Source organism: Entelurus aequoreus, linkage group LG11 (assembly GCF_033978785.1).
Source record: "Entelurus aequoreus isolate RoL-2023_Sb linkage group LG11, RoL_Eaeq_v1.1, whole genome shotgun sequence".
Classification (NCBI taxonomy): domain Eukaryota; kingdom Metazoa; phylum Chordata; class Actinopteri; order Syngnathiformes; family Syngnathidae; genus Entelurus; species Entelurus aequoreus.
Genome location: NC_084741.1, coordinates 43,107,685 through 43,123,737, shown reverse-complemented (window position 1 = coordinate 43,123,737; position 16,053 = coordinate 43,107,685).

The window sequence follows — 16,053 nt, the reverse complement described above, 5'->3', positions numbered from 1 at the left end:
TTTTTGGCCTAAATTAAATGTGTATTTTATATGTATTACAGTACAGTATTTGTTTTATTTTCTATTGATTATGTTTTGAAGGTTTTTTTACCAAGCTGAGTTTCATTTTCCGGCTAATCTTGACGCTACTGTATCATTAATAAGACTTATCATTTTAGTCAAAAAAAATGTTTTTATGAACTTCATCTTCAACTCCTGCCTTATTGGTAACACACATTTCCACATTGGTGAGTTTTTAACGCCAGCGACGTGGAACGGCTTCAGCATTGGACATTCGGCGCTGCACTTGAAAGGACTACCTGAGATTGCTATAAATTATCAACGTGGAGATGAACTCAATAACATCTTTGATGTGATTGATGTGGAACGACAACACAGGCAGGCAATGCTAACAACACAGATAATGATGTAGCTGGACTGTCAAGTTAGCCAACTTCGTGCAGAAAAATGTGCACGGGTGGTTTCAGCACTAACTTCAAGGAATTACTCAGGGTGTGACAAAGTATTTCCACGTCCTGGCCGTGTTGTAGTGGCAGCCATAGTGATGACACTTGGTAAGTACTGTAATCTACAATGGAAGCTACTATATTGGGTGATACAAATGTAAAGATGATTATATGGCTGATATTTCATGTTTAGAGGGCCCTAATTACTGTATGTTAAAAAATAAAAGCATATTTTGTAGGTTGTAAACTGTTTTTATACTGCAACTAGGATAATATTCGATTTAATAATAATAATCCTACTTTGTGGGAGAACTGTTTATCATGGTCATGTGGTCCGAATTAACTGCAATATTAGAAGGACGACTTATAAGGATTTTATTATCATAAGAATTCGAAAAATCCCAAACTATTATGGCTTTATACTCTTAGTGATACATTACATACATACATAAATACCTTTTATTATTGTGAAGTGTGGCCATAATACTGTTCTGTAGTTAATTCCATTACTTTGAACTACAGATGTCCGATAATATCGGCCTGCCGATAAAAATGTAATATTGGGAATTATTGGTATCGGTTTTTGTATTATCGGTATCTTTTTTTTTTTTTTAAATGTATTTATTTATTTATTTATTTTTATTAAATCCCCCATTTACACTCATTCACACAAAAGGGTTGTTTCCTTCTGTTATTAATATTCTGGTCCCTACATTATATATCAATATATATCAATACAGTCTGCAAGGGATACAGTCCGTAAGCACACATGATTGTGCGTGCTGCTGGTCCACTAATAGTACTAACCTTTAACAGTAAATTTTACTCATTTTCATTAATTACTAGTTTCTATGTAACTGTTTTTATATTGTTTTACTTTCTTTTTTATTCAAGAAAATGTTTTTAATTTATTTATCTCATTTTATTTTATAAATTTTTTAAAAAAGGACCTTATCTTCACCATACCTGGTTGTCCAAATTAGGCATAATAATGTGTTAATTCCACGACTGTATATATCGGTATCGGTTGATATCGGTATCGGTAATTAAAGAGTTGGACAATATCGGAATATCGGATATCGGCAAAAAGCCATTATCGGACATCCCTACTTTGAACTGTTACCTCCTTACAAGCAACACGTGAATTCATCTTAGGGACTTTTTTTTTTTTTAAATATGAGTGTTCTTCATGTAACTAAAAATGATGGTTTGTGGTTTAAGTTTATTTCGAACATGCATACAATTACAACATGATGCTTCACAATTTCCAGTTTTCTGTTGACATGTCCGAAAAGAAGTAGGAAGAAGCAGATCTTATTTAATCCTACCCCTTTTTCATTTCATATCAATTACTAGCACATTTGATTCACTTTCTGTTCTCAATTTGTATTTGTACAATAACTCCATAAATAAGACATTTCTCAGAAAATATATAGTTGAATAAATTGTAATTAATGTAGCGAGATCAATAAGATTATCACTTTTCAATAAATTAAAAATGTTTATCAGAGTTATTTTCTTTGTACTGTATCATATTCGTACTTTGACTTCTTTGCTTAATCATTCCATAATTCAATTCCACATACTAATGTACTGAAGGTTTCTGTTGTTGTTTTTATTAAGGGCTATATACTGTAGATACATTTTCATTGATGTTTTGTGCACATAGAAAGTGTTTTAGATCTTGTGTATATGAATGTAATGTAAACTCTTTGGCCACAAAATTAGGTACACCCACACAATCCCATGAATTGTATTATAAACAAAACTTCAGTTCCATTGTTTGAGTGACATAGACAGATAGGTTTCTCATTGTATCCCATTGGGTTGAGTTTTATCTTGCCCTGATGTGGGATCTGAGCCGAGGATGTCGTTGTGGCTTGTGCAGCCCTTTGAGACACTTGTGATTAAGGGCTCTATAAATGAACTTTGATTGATTGATTGATGACATAATGAGATAATAATAATAATAATAATACCTGGGATTTATATAGCGCTTTTCTAAGTACCCAAAGTCGCTTTACATGTTAAAAACCCATCATTCATTCACACCTGGTGGTGGTAAGCTACTTTCGTAGCCACAGCTGCCCTGGGGTAGACTGACGGAAGCGTGAGATGAATAATATCCTGTTTTCAGTAAGCCCAAGACGTTTGTCATAATTCCTCCTTGTAACATAGTGTTCTGCAGTGACGTGCAGTCAGGGGAGGCAGGTGAGGCGGGGCCTCACGTGCCATCATGGAAAGAAAAAAAATGTAAAAAGAAAAAAAATTAATTAAATTGTTATATGTATCCAGTGATTATACTATAAAGTTGTTTTCCATTTAACTTCACCAGTTTTAGCTTATTTGTATTCAAAATCGCTGAATTTTCACATTTGCCATTCAAATACTGAGAAGAGACTTGCTGTGAGTCACCAGCCAGTTGAGGCACGTCACTCAGTTGAGCCTCACCATGGATTGCGCAATGACTTGGCTAACTGCTGGCCTGCAGTGCAGTGAGACCGTATTGCTATATGAACTATATTATACATTTCCATAGTTTAGTTAGCTGAGGTATATAATGTACAGTGTATTTTGTCAACAACTGTATGTGTGTAACGTATTTCTTGTGCTGAGCAATCATAAAACTGCTGCGAAGACGCACTGGCTGAGGCTCGCAGTAATCCCGCCTCCTGGTGGTAGAGAATGCACCCCCGCCGTAGAATGCACCCCCTGACGGGAGTGTTATATCAACTAAAGCCCACACTTAAACTTTCCACGTGCAAGATTGAATCTATTTAAAAAAGTTATTTAAAAAGAAGCCAAGAAGTGCAAAAACAATAATGTTCGTGTTGGAGGAGTTGTGAATGACTGCAGGGCCACAACATTAGGTACACCTGCACGGATTTCATATTTCAGTCATTCACAACTCCTCCAACACGAACATTATTGTTTTTGCACTTTTTGGCTTCTTATTAAATAACTTTTTTAAATAGATTCAATCTTGCACTTGGAAAGTTTAAGTGTGGGCTTTAGTTGATATAACACTCCCGTCAGGGGGTGCATTCTACGGCGGGGGTGCATTATCCAGCACAACAGCGGCGCATGGACTTAATTTATAAGTAAAGGTAAGACCATGATACGTTTTTTTAAATTAAATGTGCTTTTTTGTGTGCTACAGTTTGTATGTGTAAAGTTAAAGTTAAGTTAAAGTACCAATGATTGTCACACACACACTAGGTGTGGTGAAATTTGTCCTCTGCATTTGACCCATCCCCTTGTTCACCCCCTGGTAGGTGAGGGGACCAGTGGGCAGCAGCGGCGCCGCGCCCGGGAATAATTTTTGGTGATTTAACCCCCAATTCCAACCCTTGATGCTGAGTGCCAAACAGGGAAGAATGCTGGTATGAGCTTTTAAACATAACCCGTTAACTGCTGCCAATCAAATGGTGAATAATATACTCTTTAGGGCTCATATGTTTGTAAATCTGACTGTGATGAAGTCAGTGCCTCACCAGTCATGAACCTCACCACACGTCACTGGTGTTCTGAATATATTGAGGTTTGCCTTATCTAAGTGTGCCTAATGAAGTGACCACTGCATGCACACTGATATTTGACTGCAAAATGACATTATGTAGTTGACAGCACGTCTTTGTCACCTAATCCTATGAGATTTGAGCTGGATAAGTGACACGTCTTGTCTGTAATTTAAGTAAGTGCATATTCACAAAGAGAACTGTGTCATCTCCTCACAAGTTCCTTCTATCTGCTGATGGCCAAAGAAATTGATGAGCACTCTTGTCATGCCATGCATGCATGTGCACACCGTTCTACTTCAGAACACGTTCTAAAGTTATTTTGGACCGACAGGGACACGCTTGTGATGTGATTGCATAGCTGCAGACCCTCCAACTGTCCTCTCAGTGCATACGTTACACACACGTACAACACAATGTCCATGCACACAACCGATTCCACTCAACCGGGCCTCTCTGTGTGCAAAGCAGAGAGACTGTGACGTCTCTTGTTTTTTTATTCTGCCAGTCTCTGGGAACATGATAATAGAAGAGATGTGGATGGTGTGTGTGTGTGTGTGTGTGTGTGTGTGTGTGTGTGTGTGTGTGTGTGTGTGTGTGTGTGTGTGTGTGTGTGTGTGTGTGTGTGTGTGTGTGTGTGTGTGTGTGTGTGTGTGTGTGTGTGTGTGTGTGTTTGTGTGTGTGTGTGTGTGTGTGTGTCACAAAGGAATGTTCTGAAGGCCATTGCCAAGTCCTTGCAGCACCAACAAATTCCCTCATCTTTTGTGTAAGTGTTTATTTCTGTTTGGTGATCCAAGAGGAATGTGTAATAAATGCATGTGCATGCTATGCATTGTGGGAAGAGTGAAAGGAAGCACGTATGACAAGCTGTCATCAGATCAAACTCTACCAATGGGAGTTTAAAGCAGGGACGAATAATTTAGCCCTGTTTGGACCCCAAAATCAGACATGACTTGAGTTTTTGATCAGTTGTGCGGTGGTTCCACTCCTCATCTATAGTTGTGTGTGTTTGCTACACAATAGCATCCTTGGACAAAGCAGGGACCGTGCACTAATTGTTGGCGAGCCATGCAAAGTGCTTTTCTGTTCAAAGCAACGTCAGTTGGACCTTCGGCAGACAAAAAGGCAGTCATTTGTTCTGCGGGGGGTGTCAATAAGCGTGTTTGCCATTGATTTTTGTATAATCACATTTGTAATACTTCAGGCTTTAATAATAATAATAATGATAAATGGGTTATACTTGTATAGCGCTTTTCTACATTCAAAGTACTCAAAGCGCTTTGACCGTATTTCCACATTCACCCATTCACACACACATTCACACACTGATGGCGGGAGCTGCCATGCAAGGCGCTAACCAGCAGCCATCAGGAGCAAGGGTGAAGTGTCTTGCCCAAGGACACAACGGACGTGACTAGGATGGTAGAAGGTGGGGATTGAACCCCAGTAACCAGCAACCCTCCGATTGCTGGCACGGCCACTCTACCAACTTCGCCACGCGCTTTAAATGTATACATGGGAAAATGTGAACATGAAGATGTTGACTTACCAAGGATTAGAGTGAAACAGCTGTGATGAATCCACCTTGCCGACAAGCCAACTATTTCTTTCAGATGAAGCTGGTGCAGATGACAAAAAAACTGTAGACTGTATTTATATATGTTGGCGTTAACACACTTTTGGTGTCTTTTTACGCATTGAAATCAGAAAGAACGCAAATTTCTTGAAGTCCCGTGGACGCCGATTTATTTATTTTTTTACCGTGCGGTTTGCTTGTTTTTTTGTATCGATTATCGCTTTCTGCCGGTGTTTTGATTTGTTTATATTTGCCGGGTCAAATAATTCATTATTAATTATTGGTCGACTTCAAAGTAATGCACTTTCCGGTACAATTTCTTAAATTTTGATTCACCGAAAGTTTTATTGATCACAAATACTGCATTTCCTGTGTTAGGACTCCCGCGTGTTATTGTTTTCATCATGGCGAGCAATAAACCCAAGAAGCGAAGCTTTAATGACAAGTGGCTTCAGAAGCCACTTTTCAGCAAATGGCTCACTTATGAAGATGGAAAGATATTTTGCACGCCACGTAAACAGGCTAAGAAAAAGAACACCTTTACGACCGGGTGCATTGATTTTCAAAGATCAAGCCTCACCAGGCACCAAGAAACATCATGTTACACCAGGGCAGTGGCGTGCAGTCACTAGAGGCAGGGGAGGCACGGCCTCACCTGCCATCATGGAAAGAAAAAAAAAGTAAAAAGAAAAAAAAAAAATTAAATTGTTATATGTATCCAGTGATTATACTAAAGTTATTTTCCATTTAACTTCACCAGTTTTAGATTAATTTTATTTTCACATTTGCCGTTCAAATACTGAGAAGAGACGGTGCGGTGATCAGCAGCCAGTTGAGGCACGTCACTGATTTGTGCCTCAACATGGATTGTGCGCAATGACTCGGCTAACTGCTGGCCTGCTGTGCAGTGACACCGTATTGCTATATGAATTATATTATACATTTCCATAGTTTAGTTAGCTGAGGTATATAATGTACAGTGTATTTTGTCAACATCTGTATGTGTGTAACGTATTTCTTGTGCTGAGCGATCATAAAACTGGAGGCTCGTCTCATAACCCCACCTCCTGGTGCGAAGCACCTCCGCCGCAAAATGCACCGCCCGACGGGAGCGCCACACCAACCAAAGCCCACACCCAAACCCTCCAAGTGCAAGACCGAATCCACCCAAAAAAGTCACTTAACAAGAAGCCAAAAAGTGCAAAAACAACAATGCTCGCACGGCGCGCCGGAGGAGCCGTGAACAGGGACACAACATTAGGTACACCTGCAGACAGCAGCGCGGATTTCATATTTCATTCATTCACAACTCTTCCAACAGGAACACCACTGCTCCCGCACTTATAAGTAAAGGTAAGACCATAATAACGGGGTTTTTTTATTAAATGTGCTTTTTTGTGTGCTACAGTTTGTAAGTGTTAAGTTAAAGTTAAGTATACCAATGATTGTCCCACACACACTAGGTGTGGTGAAATTTGTCCTCTGCATTTGACCCATCCCCTTGTTCACCCCCTGGGAGGTGAGGGGAGCAGTGGGGAGCAGTGGGGAGCAGTGGGGAGCAGCGGCGCCGTGCCTGGGAATAATTTTTGGTGATTTAACCCCCAATTCCAACCCTTGATGCTGAGTGCCAAGCAGGGAAGAATGCTGGTATGAGCTTTTAAACATAACCCGTTAACTGCTGCCAATCACATGGTGAATAAGATACTATTTAGGGTTCATATGTTTGTAAATCTGACTGTGAAGAAGTCAGTGCCTCACCTGACATGAACCTCACCACATGCCACTGCACCAGGGGTGGGCAATTAATTTTTTCCGGGGGCCGCATGAGCAACCCGAGCACTGCTGGAGGGCCACATCGACAATATTTCAATTACATTTTGCTCAATATTATTTTTTATATATACCGTAAGATAAATAATCCATCCATTTTCTACCGCTTATTCCCTTCGGGGTCGCGGGGGGCGCTGGAGCCTATCTCAGCTACAATCGGGCGGAAGGCGGGGTACACCCTGGACAAGTCGCCACCTCATCGCAGGGCCATAATTAATAATAATAATAATACTTTCATTTAACCTAACTTAACTTTATACCAAAAGCACTGCTTTGGAAATCATTTGTACCCCTTTCAGAGATCACATTTAGTTCCCCTTAAACATCCTCATGTTGCACAATGAAATGTAAGCATAGGATGAAGTGTGCATTCCTGTAACTTTCTCTAGTAACAGCATTCCATGATTAATATAAATAAATTAACATTAATAATAAATGACAGTAAAATAAGCACACGTATGACTGAGGAGTCATAGTGTAACTTTGTGTGGTGTTTGAGTTGTCCGACTTTTTGTGTGGCCATAAACGCACCAGTGGTTTAGTGGTATGCGTGTTGGTGACAGATGACAAGTTGGTTTTGGCCTGGTTTGTACGGCATAAAATGACTAGTTTTTCGAGATAGAAGTGTTTTACTCATGTTTTTGGTGTGGTTATGGCCGAATATAAACAGTTTTGCTCAATAAAGTGATCGATATAATTCCTGGCCTCGAAGCATCTCGATAGACGTTACAATAATTGAACGGTGTTCAATTGAACGGTGTTGACGAACACCGTTAGGGCCGCTTGTTGTCACTGTCACTCAAAGTTGCATTGCAAAATTACACAGAATAAATGTGTTTATTTTGTTTAGAATTCAGATGGGATTTGATTTGGTGTGCGGCATATATTTGCTGTGCGCAGAGGACGCTTGAGCAGTGCGCAATTGCGCAGGCGTGCACTTTAGAGGGAACGTTGCTTGGTAGTCCATGTCTTGTTGAAAACACGTCATTCGTCATCAACTTTTCTCTTTTTAACGTCTCGGGTGTAAACCGTGCATCACTTGTCGCTGTGCACCTCCACTCACAGGTTACACACGGACATACGCCCATAAATAACACTTTTCAAAATAAAAGCAGCACAGTTGTATTGCGCGCACGACATAGATGTTTTTTCAACTTTATTTTGTAATTTGTGATTGCCGCTGTTCACATTCACTCACAATCACGCACGCGCATACGTCCACACGGAAGTAATACAAATAACGCTTCTCAAAACAAAAGCAACACCGTTGTATTGCACACTCGACATAGATACTTTTTTAATTTTATTTTGTAATTTATGATTGGCCTCACGCGGGCCAGACAGGGACGCACAAAGGGCCGGATGTGGCCCGCAGGTCTGTGTTACACTTTCCTGCTTGTCTGCTCCCAGACCGTGGTCGAGGAGCGCGGGACAGACGTTCCCTCCAGGGCCGATGTATTGTTGGGGGTAACACCCTCCACTTTACCCGGCAGTGGGTCCCTACAGTTCCGCTTTTTGGTCGGAATGACGAGGCCGTCGATTTGTTAAAACTCTTTATTTATGTTTTCCACAAAGCCAACCGGACTTCCACCATGGTATTAAGACTCCTGAACATGCTAGCGCTCCCTCTCCTAACTTGCCCACTCACTTACACATGTCACTCACCCCACATACCGCCATTCTTAAAGGGGATCACACAGCTTATGGCCATTACAAAGCCAGAGATGAAATGCTAGAGGCATTGAGTGCCACTGTATTAAATGACATTGAAACTAACTTGCCAAATTCTAAGTTTCTTGGAATTATTTGCTATGAAAGTGTAGATGTGGCGGTTTTTAAACGACTGATGATCTACATACAGGTGAGAATAATCAATTCAATTTGTCATATGCATGTGTGCCCTGGCACACCATTATCATCATTTCATGACCGAAGCAAAACACTTTTTACACTTTTATACTGAAATAAATACACTGTATTTAAAATGTCTGTCCAATAACTGCACAGGGATGGCAGAGCCAAAACAAATGTATTAAGTTAGCTGGAGACTGTTAGCACTGATCACACAATTCAGATATTCCGTCATATGTTGTAGATAGTCAAACCTTGGAATAATAAGTGTGATGTATTAGCTTGCATTGGATGAGGCTGTGTCTTGTACAAATAGAAGACTTATGAACTCTACTTAAAATCTCTGTCTAGCGATCTTCGTAAAAGCGAATGCTGAGTGAATGGGAGAGTGAACCAGAGCCCTGAGAAAATACTGGTTTGGTTGAGTTTGCCTACATAACCAGCCATAACGGAGGAGGGTCAAATGCTTCATTGCAGCCAATATTTGAGAATTCTAATGTTAGTGGCCCAGTAGTAAAACCTAAAGTTTAATAATGCTAATCCTCCCAACAATTTAGGCCAATACAAATATTGCTTACACAACTTGTGAGTATTTTTATTCCAAATTAAGTCTAAAATATGACTTTCTAACTTTTGAAAGGAGGACTGAAGGAGAACAAGTGGTATGCACTGGAACAAATAGGAACATTAATTATAACAGAGTTGACGCAAGCCACTGTAGATAAATTAAGGTAGGACCAGCAATTAAAATATGCCTGGATTCTGGACAACAGTGGAACAAAGTTGGCTTTATAGAGCTCTGCAAGTGTATGTGTGACCTGGACACCCACTTTGCAAGGCAATTTTAAAGGAAATATTGTGCAGAGGATTTTTTTTTTTAGCAACAGAATTTAGGGGAAATATTTAAATTTTCCCAAAGTTCAATTTGTGACCAGACACATGTCCAAAAGCTTGGAGAGTGCTTAAGGCAGTCAGGACCAAGACGGAGATGTCTGAGACGAATAGGAGGTCATCTGCATAGAGAGAGACTTTCACCTGCACATTGTGTCTACATATGCGCGTAATAAGTGGGTTGGTATGAAGCGCTATTGACACAGGCTCAATGGCAAGAGCAAAAAGCAATGGGCTCAAGGGGCAGCCCTGACGTGTGCAACGGAAAAGGCGAATCTATCCGGATTGAATATTATTTGTTCTGACCCAGGCAGGCCTCAGGAGATGAATATAGGAGCTTAATCCATGAAATAAAACTGTTACCAAAGCAGAATCTCTCCGTGACATAAGATAGATAATTCCACACCACTCGGTCAAATGCCTTTTCAGCATCCATAGATATCACTGCCTCTTCAGTGTTAAGAGAAGGCACATCATAAAATATATTGAAATCTATCAGGATATTATCTCCCCCTTAAAGGCCTACTGAAACCCACTACTACCGACCACGCAGTCTGAAAGTTTATATATCAATGATGAAATCTTAACATTGCAACACATGCCAATACGGCCAGGTTAACTTATAAAGTGCAATTTTAAATTTCCCGGCAAACTTCCGGCTGAAAACGTTTCGATATGACGTTTGCGTGTGACGTCCACAGTGGAAGCGGAAGTTTTCTTAGCCCATTGAATCCAATACAAAAAGCTCTGTTTTCATTTCAAAATTCCCCAGTATTCTGAACATCTGTGTTGGTGAATCTTTTGCAATTTGTTTAATGAACAATGGAGACTGCAAAGAAGAAAGCTGTAGGTGCGATCGGTGTATTAGCGGCGGACTACAGCAACACAACCAGGAGCACTTTGAGGATAGCAGACGCGCTAGCCGAACGACCTCACCTTGACTTCCTCCATCTCCGGGACGCAACCGTCCTTCGTCGTACCGTCGATCGCTGTAACGCAGGTGAGCACGGGTCGTGATGAGCAGATGAGAGCTGGCGTAGGTGCAGAGCTAATGTTTTTAGCATAGCTCTGTCGAGGTTCCGTAGCTAAGTTAGCTTTAATGGCGTCGTTAGCAACAGCATTATTAAGCTTCGCCAAGCTGGAAAGCATTAACCGTTTATTAACATGTGCAGAGTTTGGTAGTATTGTTGATTTTCTGTCCATCCTTCCAGTCAGGGACTTATTTGTTTTGTTTCTATATGCAGTAAAGCCCGATGCTATCACGTTAGCTCAGTAGCTAAAGAGCTTCATTGATGTATTGTCGTGGAGTTAAAAGTCACTGTGAATGTCCATTTCGCGTTCTCGACTCTCATTTTCAAGAGGATATAGTATCCGAGGTGGTTTAAAATACAAATCCGTGATCCACAATAGAAAAAGGAGAGAGTGTGGAATCCAATGAACCCTTGTACCTAAGTTACGGTTAGAGCGAAAAAAGATACGTTCTGCACTGCACGCTAGTCCTTCACTTTCACGTTCCTCACCCACGAATCTTTCATCCTCGCTCAAATTAATGGGGTGATCGTTGCTTTCTCGGTCCGAATCTCTCTCGCTGCTGGTGTAAACAATAGGAAAATATGAGCAGTCCTTCCTCCGGTGTCGTCACGCTACTTCCGGTAGGGGCAAGGCTTTTTTTTATCAGAGACCAAAAGTTGCGAACTTTATCGTCGTTGTTCTAAACTAAATCCTTTCAGCAAAAATATGGCAATATCGCGAAATGATCAAGTATGACACAATGGATCTGCTATCCCCGTTTAAATAAAAAAACATTTCATTTCAGTAGGCCTTTAATATAAGCCTTCAGCGCCTCCCACAGTACAGAGGCCGACATCCCCAGAGTCTTGTTAAAGAGCACAAAAAAATCTATTTGACGCAAAACAAAATCCACAGAGTCCTCACTTAAAAGTAATCGTATATTTAGACGCCATAGCTAACATTGTTAGGTTTTTGAAGAGTAAATCCATTGAAATTAGAGCATGATCAGAGATAACAATTACATCATATTTGCATATAGATATAGATGAAAGTAATTTATTATCAACTAGAAAATAGTCATTGCGGGTGAAGGTGTGGTGGACATTTGAGAAGAAGCAGTACTGCTTTCTAGAAGGATGAAAAAAACGCCAGACATCTGAAACAGAAATATCGTCCAAAAAAGACTGAATTATCTAAGCGGACCTTGAACGTGGGCAACTTTTGGGTGATGAGTAATCAAGCTGGGGATTGAGCCAACAGTTAAAGTCTCCTGCTAGTATTAAATAGTACATTGACAAGTCAGGGAGATTTAGGAAAATATGTTTGAAAAGGTGTCATCGTGTTAGTGGGGAGCATAAACATTTAGGAGGGCTATTGGGGTGTTGGAAATCTGGCTAGTGACAAAAACATACCTCTCATTAGGATCAGAAATACTATTCGAGTGTACAAAAGGAACAGATTTATGCAGCAAAAAAGCAACTTCCCTCTGCGTGCAAATTAAGAGTGGTAAGTCTGTTTTATCCATCCTCTCCTCAGCCTCAAGTGATCAGAAGGTTTAAGATGATTCTCTTGCAAGAAGATTACCTGGGCGCCGAGATAACGGAGATGATGTAAAAGCTTACTTCGTTTTATAGGCTTATTAAGCCCTTTGCAATTAAAACTGGTCAACCTAACACCACACCCGCCATACATCGCTGTTAGATTAGGCTGGGTCATAGCAAAAATATGCAAACATCAAATATACTGTATATGCAAGTCTGTGGTCAAACTCAAAAAAATAAGCTTGACTGATGCAAAGAAAAAAAAAATCAAAAGTTCCCCCATTGCCCCACCCAAACCTCCTGCAGATACATCCCTCTAAACAGGGTGCTCACACCCCATCCTCCTCAGTAGACTCTCCTCCCACACTCCCCTCAGTTGGTTCCATTCCTACCTCAAAGGCCGCACCCAGTTCATCCAGCTCAAATTATTCGCTTCTAAACCCTCCCCAGTCACTTCAGGTATGCCCCACGGGTCTGTCCTGGGGCCCCTTCTCTTCATTATTTATCTCCTCCCCCTCGGCCACATCCTCCGAAAATTCTATATCCAATTCCGCTGCTTTGCGGATGACACCCAGCTCTACCTGTCCTGCTAACCAAATTCCACACTGCCACCCACCCTCACCTCTTGTCTCTCCGAATTAAAATCCTAGTTTACCTCGAACTTTCTTAAATTAAACTGCAATAAAACTGAAATCCTCCTTCTTGACACCAAATCCACCCTTTCTAAAGTTATTAGTTTATCTCTCACCATTGACAGCGCCTCAATTTCCCCCTCCCCTCAGTTTAAGAGTTTGGGTGTTGTCCTCGACGGCACACTTTCCTTTAACTCGCACATCAACGTAACTACACGCATTGCTTATTTCCATCTCTGCAACATATACACTGTGGTGGCCTCTGCGGTGTTCCACACCATCGTCTGCTTGGGTGGGGTGAGCATGGCCAGAGACAGGAGCAGACCCAACAAAGCAACGAAGACACTCTCAGCCGCCCACTAACTCGGCCAGTGTCCAGTCCGCATGGATGAGCGAGGATGCGTCTAAGGAGACTTGGGTGTCAGATACCTGCTCATTCAGCCAAGACACTGTGAAGCTTGTCCGTCCTGGTGCTCAGTGCTAGCTCGTCAGCCCTGTCTCTTCATCTGCATCTCCTCCAGTCTCTCCAAACGAACTCTGGTGTGGCAGAGACCCAGCAGCTGGTCTCCATGGCCAAAAGGCTCCCGGGAGGCAGATCCAGAAGTCCACAAAAAAGCACCGCAGAAGTCACGAAAGTGCCACCCCTTGAATTGAGCGGTGAACTCAGTTGGACGGGGGCCCTCACAGCCCTCAGGAAGGCCCACCACTCGGATGTTATTCCACCTTGAGCGGCCCTCCGGATCATTACATTTTTTTAGCGAGGAGATCCACAGTGGCAGTCAGCTTGTTGACGCTAGCGCATAGTTCAGTCAGCTCGTTAGCATTAGCATTAACAGCGCGCTCCAGGCTAGCGATGGCCCTGCTATGGGATGAGAGAATGCTTTCAAATAATACCCTAACAGCCGCTATCTCTCCTCTGACAATGGATTTAAGTTTGTCAAGGATGTCGGCTCGCATTTTGTCAATCTTCGGGTCGATTAGGGTCCGAGCCGACGACTGACTCCTTCATGATATCTGGATCCGGAAAGGCACGAGGTTTGGAGCAGCCTGGCATGTCAGATTTCCCTCGGCCATACATTGCGGAATTCACAGGAGAAATCCACAAAGAAGAAGCCGCATACAACAGGTTTGTAAAAAGGATGGTCTCGTTGACAACTGGCGTAAGAAAAAGTGCCAATAAAAAATCAAAACGGTCACATTTCAACTGAATCCCCGGAATGCATGCCCTGCAAAGTCCATGTTCAACCGGAAGTCTATGAGTTAGGCTATGGAACTGTTTGAATACAGGGTTAAAAGAATGTCCAACCATAGTGTAGTTAAAAAGAAATACAAACACATTATTTTCAATATACAAGAATGAGGGTTTTTAACATTCACAAGGTGTTTACTATTTTTTTTCTTCCAATTATTAGTATTTATTAGTCACCAACTTATTTGTTGGCATTGTATTCACATTGTCAAGTCAAGTCAAGTCAACTTTATTTATATAGCACGTTTTCAACAACTTTTAAATTGAACCAAAGTGCTTTACAGGTTAAAAAAGCATAGAGCAAAAAACAAAACAAAACAAAGAATATAAACAATGAATGTGCTGAACAAGCACAATACGGTAAAAGGGGTCGAGTAAAAAGTACAAATTTGCAGAATAAAAATAATAATAAAAGTGCGACAAATTGAAAAATAAAACTAAAGCGGGGGACTATACATTGTCTTTGTATATGCTTATATACGTGTATACCATTCATATATGTGCCTACATACTGTATATGTACATGAGATAAAGACTTGTAAAATAGGGCTGTTTAATCTATTGTGATTAAACACAAAATTTAACTAAATCATATAGATTGAGATCATTAACGCAGATTAATCACCAAATAGCCGTATACTATATGATTGAGTGTTGAACAAATAAATGACGTGCATACAAGTAAAACATTTAAAAATGTTCGTAGATAACATTCTGACAATACAATTCCATTTGTGTTTTAATATTGGGGTCTTTATTTTGGTAATTTAAATCATGCAAGCGCGTAATAACCTGCGATTAATCATGATTAAACAAAATTCAAAAGTGTGATTAATCTGATTCAAAAAAATATATCATGTAATAAATCATTTGACGGTGCTGTTAAAAATATATTCCAATATGAGCAGTAAATTAACAAGTGGATAGATTACATTGACAAAGAAGCTTAATAGTTAATTTATGAAAAAGCGGTTTGAGTAAATGATTTTGACCACCTAATCATTATGTATTTTTGCAATTGTTGTGTGTTTTCATTGTGAAGTATTTGTTTTCCATATCTGGTGGAGGTCTGTGCTTTATACTAAGTGACATTGTAGTTATACAGGGCATCTGGAAAGTATTCACAGCGCTTCACTTTTTCCACATGTTATGTTACAGCCTTATTCCATAATGGAATTTTTCATTTTCGTTCAAAAAATTCTACACATAATACCTCACAATGACAGTGTGAAAAGTGTTATTTTATTTATTTATTTTTAAATATCGAAATCTATTAAAAATAAAAATTGCATGTACATAGGTATTCAAGGCTTTTGCTAAATACTTTGTTGATGCACCTTTTAGTAGCAATTACAGCCTCAAGTCTTTTTGAATATGATGCCACAAGCTTGGCACATCTGTATTTGGGCAGTTCCGCCCATTCCTCTTTGCAGGATCTTTCAGGCTCCATCAGGTTGGATGGGAAGCATTGGTTTTCATCGAGGATGTCTCTGTACATTGCTGGATTC